Genomic DNA, 6,525 nt, shown 5'->3' with positions numbered 1-6,525 from the left:
GCCACGACGACTGCCGTGGGGACCGGGCCCTCTGTCCCGTCCCTGTCCGATCCCAAGACGTTTCCTGCTCTCTCCACCAATGCTTGGGCACGCCCTCCCCCCGTTGTACCGGTTGTTCCCCCCTCTGCCACCTCGCACCCTCCTCCTTCCGCTCCTTCTTCTGACTCTCGACCGCTTGCCTCCGACTCAGACTGCTCGTCGCTTTCATCCCTCATTCACGACTTCATTTCATTCATCCGACAGTACCTCCCGCTCATCCGGTCTGTCCTGACGGCACTCTCCCGAGCCCGCACCTCCACCGAGAAGTTCGAAGTGCTCCTCCAGGCCCTTCTGAATTTCTTCGATGGATCCCGCCCCTCCCCTTAGTGTCCTCATCTGGAACGTCTTTTCCCTCCTCCCTAAGCTCCACGACCTTTTGCACCTGCTCCACGAGCGATCGCCCGACGTCGTGTTCCTTTCTGAGACCTGGCTCTCCCCCTCTGCCCCCGTCCTGGTCCCCGGGTATGCGGTCCACCGTGCCGATCGCGATGGTCGGGGCGGGGGGGTGGCGTTACTCGTCCGCAACACCATTTCACATCATCGCCGTCGCATCCCTTCTTCCCCCGCGGCCGAGGCGGTTGCTGTGCGCTTGCACGGCCTCCCGTACTCCCTGACCTTGGTATCCTTGTACCTCCCCCCTCAGTACGCCTTTCCCACGGCCGACGTTGTCGCCCTCGGTCGGCTCGACGCCCACGTCGTGCTGGCCGGGGACTTCAACGCCACCCATCCCTTCTGGGGCTGTGCCGCCGCGAACCGGCGGGGCAGCTCCCTCCGGCAACTCCTTCGGCGTACTCCTCTCTCTCTTTATGCCCCTCCGACCCCGACATTTTTTCCGGCCCAGCTCAACCGGCAACCCAGCATCATCGACTTTGCACTGTCCACGCCCCTCCCCATTCTCTCGGATCTCACCACCATCACCTCCGGCACCTCCGACCACTTGCCTGTTCTTGCCACACTTCACTTTCACCCCCGTTCTAACCCCCACCTCCCCCGCTTCGATTTTCCCAAGGCCGACTGGGGCGGTTTTCAGCGTTCCCTCTCCGCTGCCATAGACCTGTCTGTTCCGTTCGATACCCCTGCCCGCCTTGACGCCAACGTTCTCTCGCTGACCGACGCCATTTCCGCGGCCGCCTCTGCCAACATACCTCTGGTTCCCCCCCGTCCCCTTGTCGACCCATTTCCGCCTTACCTCCGGGACGCCTTGTCCTTGCGCAACCGCTTCCGCGTCCTCTGGCAGGCTAGTCGTTCCCTGCTGCACCGGCGGGTGTACCTGGTGCTGCGGGGGCGCTGCCGGCGATTGGTCGCGGAGTGGAGGGCCCGTCTGGAGACTCGGCGTCTCCAATCCCTCTCTGCTTGCTCCGGCTCCCTCTGGTCTCACGTCCGTCGTCTCCGCTCGGTTCCTACCACCATCCCCCCGCTGACCACCCCCACGGGTGTGGCGGAAACGGCCTCGGAGCGATCCGAGGCGGTGGCCGCCTACCTGGCGACCACCTTCGCATCCGCACCCGGCCCTTCCCTGTCCTCCGAGTCTTCGGACGACGAGGACGGGGCCCGCCTCCTGTCTCGCCACGTCACTTTGCCCCCCCTTCCGGCCACCTTCCCCCTGCCGCTCGTCACGCCTTCCGAGGTCCGCACCCTGCTCGCCCGCCTTCGGCCCCGTTCTGCTCCTGGCCACGACTCTCTGCCCTCCCCCGTGCTCCGTGCCCTACCTCGCAAGGCCCTTGTGTTTCTGACCCGTCTTTTCAACGCAATGTTCCTCCTCTGCCACTTCCCCACCCCCTGGAAAACCGCCGTCGTCTCACCCATCCCCAAACCTGGCAAGCCCCCGTCTCTCCCTTCATCTTTTCGGCCCATCTCGCTTCTTCCTATTCTGTCCAAGGTCGCGGAACGGGCGATCCACCGCCGTCTCCTCTTTCAAGTCACCACCCTGGACCTTCTACCCCCGCCACCAGTTCGGTTTCCGCCCCCGCCACTCGACGACCCACGCCATTGCCCGTGTGGAGCACCTGGTGGTCCAGGGATTCGCCAGGCGGCAACACACGGGCATGGTGCTTCTTGACCTCGCCCGTGCTTTCGATTCCGTTCCGCATGCCCAGCTCCTCCAGCGCCTCTCTGCCACCGACCTCTCATCTCATCTCATCCGCCTCCTCTGCTCCTTCCTGGAGGGTCGCACCTTCCGGGTTCGGGTGGAGGGGGTCCTCTCCGGCCCCCGCCCCATCTCCGCCGGCGTCCCCCAGGGCGCCATTCTCTCACCGCTACTTTTTACCCTCCACATCTCTGATCTCAAGCCCCCTCCCGGCACCTATCTTGTCCAGTACGCCGATGATACCTGTCTCCTGGCCTCTTCAGTTTCCGAGCGGCTGCTCTGCGACCGTCTCGGCCGCGGCCTCACTTCCCTCAACAATCAGTTCCTCGCGCATGGCATCGGGCTCAATCACTCTAAATCACGATCCATCCTCTTCTCCCGACTTCATCCACACCACGACCACCCGCCAGTCATCTCCACCGTAGCCATCCCCTGGTCGCCTCGCATCCGTTATCTGGGGGTCACCCTAGACAATACCTTTACTTTTCTGCCGCACCTCGACTCAATCCGCACCAAGTCCCGTGCCGTCATGGCTCAGCTGGCCACCATACTCAGACCGACATCCGGCACCCCTCTCGACGTTCGTGTGACTGCCTACCGTTCCTTTGTTCTTCCCCACTTCCTCTACGCGTGCCCGGCTTGGGTCCACTCCTCTCTGTACAACCTCCGTCCGATCACCCGGTCCTACTTTCTCGGTGCCCGCCTCCTGCTCGGTCTCCCTCGCGCCACCTTACGACAGACCCTCCTGGACCAGACTGGGCTCCCGCACTTACACGAGCTGCTCTGCAAGGTGACTAAGAAGTTTCTCCGCCACTGCCGGCGTTCTGACAACCCCCTGATCCGACTCCTTGCAGAGCCCCTGCCTGACGCTCCTCACCCCCGCCGACCGCTCTTTACCTACGATCATTTGAGACGCCCTGACCCTGATGACGTTGACGCTGGTGCAGTCGGCGCTGGTGGGCCCGGCAGCTGACGACGGTGATCACCACGTCCACGGTTGGCTCTGAGGAATGTTACCCAGGCATCATCCCATCAAGATCTCTGCTCTCAGTGAACTACTGCCTAACATCGCCACTGCTCCGGACCGTCTTCATCTGCGGCCCGGCACCTTCTGCGCCCCGAGTCGCCCCCGGCAGCCCACAGAAGATTCGCCGCCCAACAAGCAGCTGGACCTCTAGGACGGTATCGTCGGAGGGGCCCCCGTTTCGTCAGTGTTGAATAAAGATTGTCACCATTCGCCCTTGTGGCCATGTATTCGTGTTCTATGTTGTGTTTTATTTGTGTTCACCTGTATCCGCTTTTTATATTAAAGATGAATTTTTTGGTGGGTAACTCCCTTCAGTGGGAGTTCCCTTTGAAAAAAAAAAAAAAAAAAAAAAAAAAAAAAAAAAAAAAAAAAAAAACTAAGATTTCCGTGGAGGGGGAACATTTGATGAGTCTTTAAACAATTTTTTGTTGTGCCCAGTGTTTACACACTGGGCCGGTTACCGTTAAACCACTGGGCCCGGGGGTGAGGCGGGGAGGGGGAAATCTGAAAAATCGAATTGGACAAGTATCGTTCATGGGAATTTTTTTTTTCTTTTTTCAACTATTACCATGCACAATTACGTACCTTCCTTCCGCACTTTCAAGACGGTGGGGTTGTTCGCCAAGGCACCGTAAACTTGAGACCTACGAATGCATTACATTACACAGATGAAAAAAAAAAAAAAAATTACACTTCACTGTACATAATTCTTAACACTACTTCACAACTACTAAGTTGAAATTTTTTCACCGGGACAGCGCGAACGCAGTCCCGACTACCAAAAATTACGCGCCCGAGTTACCCACATTTGGGGTAATCGCAGAGGTCAGCTCAACCGAAGTGCAAGGGAAGAGCCTCACCCTGGGGGAACCCCCTGCTTGATCAGGGTAGCCCCTACGCCAGGTAAGTATGCTGCGCAGTGTTTCGCTTTTCTATTTCACTTGGAGCTCGGACCACCTCATCAACGTGTTTTGAGGTTATGTACTTCTACCTCCGAAACAGCTCTTTCCCCAGACATAACACTCCCGTGCCAGTTCATCACACTACATGACAGTACACACCAACAATGCAAATACAATTTCTTCCTACAACTGCCCGTTTCTACTCGCACCTCGTTTCCTTTGTTTCTGTACCCACGGCGACGGTCGACCGCCGCGTGCATTTGGTTACCCCGTTTGCCGCGTGGCGGCACTTGGTTACACCGTTTGCCGCGTGGCGGCACTCGGGTCGTCGCGTCCGCCTCGGCAAAAAGGCGGGCACCACGGCACAGTCGAGAGGGGAACTTTTTTCCATTAGCAACATACCTAGGGTTTCACGAAATATCGAGTGCCGTGTCCCACGAGGCGATTTTCGGACGATTCGCGGCTTCAGGCTGCACGACCGTACGCTATTTTCACCATTAGTGGTGGTCCGCACATTTTTCCTATATAGTCCGGATTTTCAAAGTTTCAACCGTGCTCTGGTTTCCCTTCAAACGCATAAATCTTTCGCCTTTTACTAAAGATTTCCGTGGAGGGGAACATTTGATGAGTCTTTAAACAATTTTTTGTTGTGCCCAGTGTTTACACACTGGGCCGGTTACCGTTAAACCACTGGGCCCGGGGGTGAGGCGGGGAGGGGGAAATCTGAAAAATCGAATTGGACAAGTATCGTTCATGGGAATTTTTTTTTTCTTTTTTCAACTATTACCATGCACAATTACGTACCTTCCTTCCGCACTTTCAAGACGGTGGGGTTGTTCGCCAAGGCACCGTAAACTTGAGACCTACGAATGCATTACATACCATACACAGATGAAAAAAAAAAAAAAAATTACACTTCACTGTACATAATTCTTAACACTACTTCACAACTACTAAGTTGAAATTTTTTCACCGGGACAGCGCGAACGCAGTCCCGACTACCAAAAATTACGCGCCCGAGTTACCCACATTTGGGGTAATCGCAGAGGTCAGCTCAACCGAAGTGCAAGGGAAGAGCCTCACCCTGGGGGAACCCCCTGCTTGATCAGGGTAGCCCCTACGCCAGGTAAGTATGCTGCGCAGTGTTTCGCTTTTCTATTTCACTTGGAGCTCGGACCACCTCATCAACGTGTTTTGAGGTTATGTACTTCTACCTCCGAAACAGCTCTTTCCCCAGACATAACACTCCCGTGCCAGTTCATCACACTACATGACAGTACACACCAACAATGCAAATACAATTTCTTCCTACAACTGCCCGTTTCTACTCGCACCTCGTTTCCTTTGTTTCTGTACCCACGGCGACGGTCGACCGCCGCGTGCATTTGGTTACCCCGTTTGCCGCGTGGCGGCACTTGGTTACACCGTTTGCCGCGTGGCGGCACTCGGGTCGTCGCGTCCGCCTCGGCAAAAAGGCGGGCACCACGGCACAGTCGAGAGGGGAACTTTTTTCCATTAGCAACATACCTAGGGTTTCACGAAATATCGAGTGCCGTGTCCCACGAGGCGATTTTCGGACGATTCGCGGCTTCAGGCTGCACGACCGTACGCTATTTTCACCATTAGTGGTGGTCCGCACATTTTTCCTATATAGTCCGGATTTTCAAAGTTTCAACCGTGCTCTGGTTTCCCTTCAAACGCATAAATCTTTCGCCTTTTACTAAAGATTTCCGTGGAGGGGAACATTTGATGAGTCTTTAAACAATTTTTTGTTGTGCCCAGTGTTTACACACTGGGCCGGTTACCGTTAAACCACTGGGCCCGGGGGTGAGGCGGGGAGGGGGAAATCTGAAAAATCGAATTGGACAAGTATCGTTCATGGAATTTTTTTTTTCTTTTTTCAACTATTACCATGCACAATTACGTACCTTCCTTCCGCACTTTCAAGACGGTGGGGTTGTTCGCCAAGGCACCGTAAACTTGAGACCTACGAATGCATTACATACCATACACAGATGAAAAAAAAAAAAAAAATTACACTTCACTGTACATAATTCTTAACACTACTTCACAACTACTAAGTTGAAATTTTTTCACCGGGACAGCGCGAACGCAGTCCCGACTACCAAAAATTACGCGCCCGAGTTACCCACATTTGGGGTAATCGCAGAGGTCAGCTCAACCGAAGTGCAAGGGAAGAGCCTCACCCTGGGGGAACCCCCTGCTTGATCAGGGTAGCCCCTACGCCAGGTAAGTATGCTGCGCAGTGTTTCGCTTTTCTATTTCACTTGGAGCTCGGACCACCTCATCAACGTGTTTTGAGGTTATGTACTTCTACCTCCGAAACAGCTCTTTCCCCAGACATAACACTCCCGTGCCAGTTCATCACACTACATGACAGTACACACCAACAATGCAAATACAATTTCTTCCTACAACTGCCCGTTTCTACTCGCACCTCGTTTCCTTTG

General features: G+C 55.5%; 5 non-coding genes across 5 annotated transcripts; 2 read left to right on the top strand and 3 right to left on the bottom strand.

Annotated features, from left to right (window-relative positions):
* Positions 1–3,900: 3,900 nt before the first annotated feature.
* Positions 3,901–4,063, bottom strand: LOC134544221 (U1 spliceosomal RNA). Its single transcript, XR_010077613.1, has one exon. It is a non-coding gene; the product is annotated as a U1 spliceosomal RNA (small nuclear RNA).
* A 543-nt stretch (positions 4,064–4,606) lies between these two features.
* LOC134544216 (U5 spliceosomal RNA) lies at positions 4,607–4,726 on the top strand. Its single transcript, XR_010077608.1, has one exon. It is a non-coding gene; the product is annotated as a U5 spliceosomal RNA (small nuclear RNA).
* A 299-nt stretch (positions 4,727–5,025) lies between these two features.
* Positions 5,026–5,188, bottom strand: LOC134544220 (U1 spliceosomal RNA). Its single transcript, XR_010077612.1, has one exon. It is a non-coding gene; the product is annotated as a U1 spliceosomal RNA (small nuclear RNA).
* A 543-nt stretch (positions 5,189–5,731) lies between these two features.
* LOC134544215 (U5 spliceosomal RNA) lies at positions 5,732–5,851 on the top strand. Its single transcript, XR_010077607.1, has one exon. It is a non-coding gene; the product is annotated as a U5 spliceosomal RNA (small nuclear RNA).
* A 298-nt stretch (positions 5,852–6,149) lies between these two features.
* Positions 6,150–6,312, bottom strand: LOC134544213 (U1 spliceosomal RNA). The gene has a single exon (XR_010077605.1). It is a non-coding gene; the product is annotated as a U1 spliceosomal RNA (small nuclear RNA).
* Positions 6,313–6,525: the final 213 nt, after the last annotated feature.

This window comes from Bacillus rossius, unplaced genomic scaffold (assembly GCF_032445375.1).
Source record: "Bacillus rossius redtenbacheri isolate Brsri unplaced genomic scaffold, Brsri_v3 Brsri_v3_scf329, whole genome shotgun sequence".
NCBI classification, from domain to species: Eukaryota; Metazoa; Arthropoda; class Insecta; order Phasmatodea; family Bacillidae; genus Bacillus; species Bacillus rossius.
The sequence above is the reverse complement of the archived record's forward strand: the minus strand, read 5'-3'. Positions and strand labels throughout refer to the sequence as shown.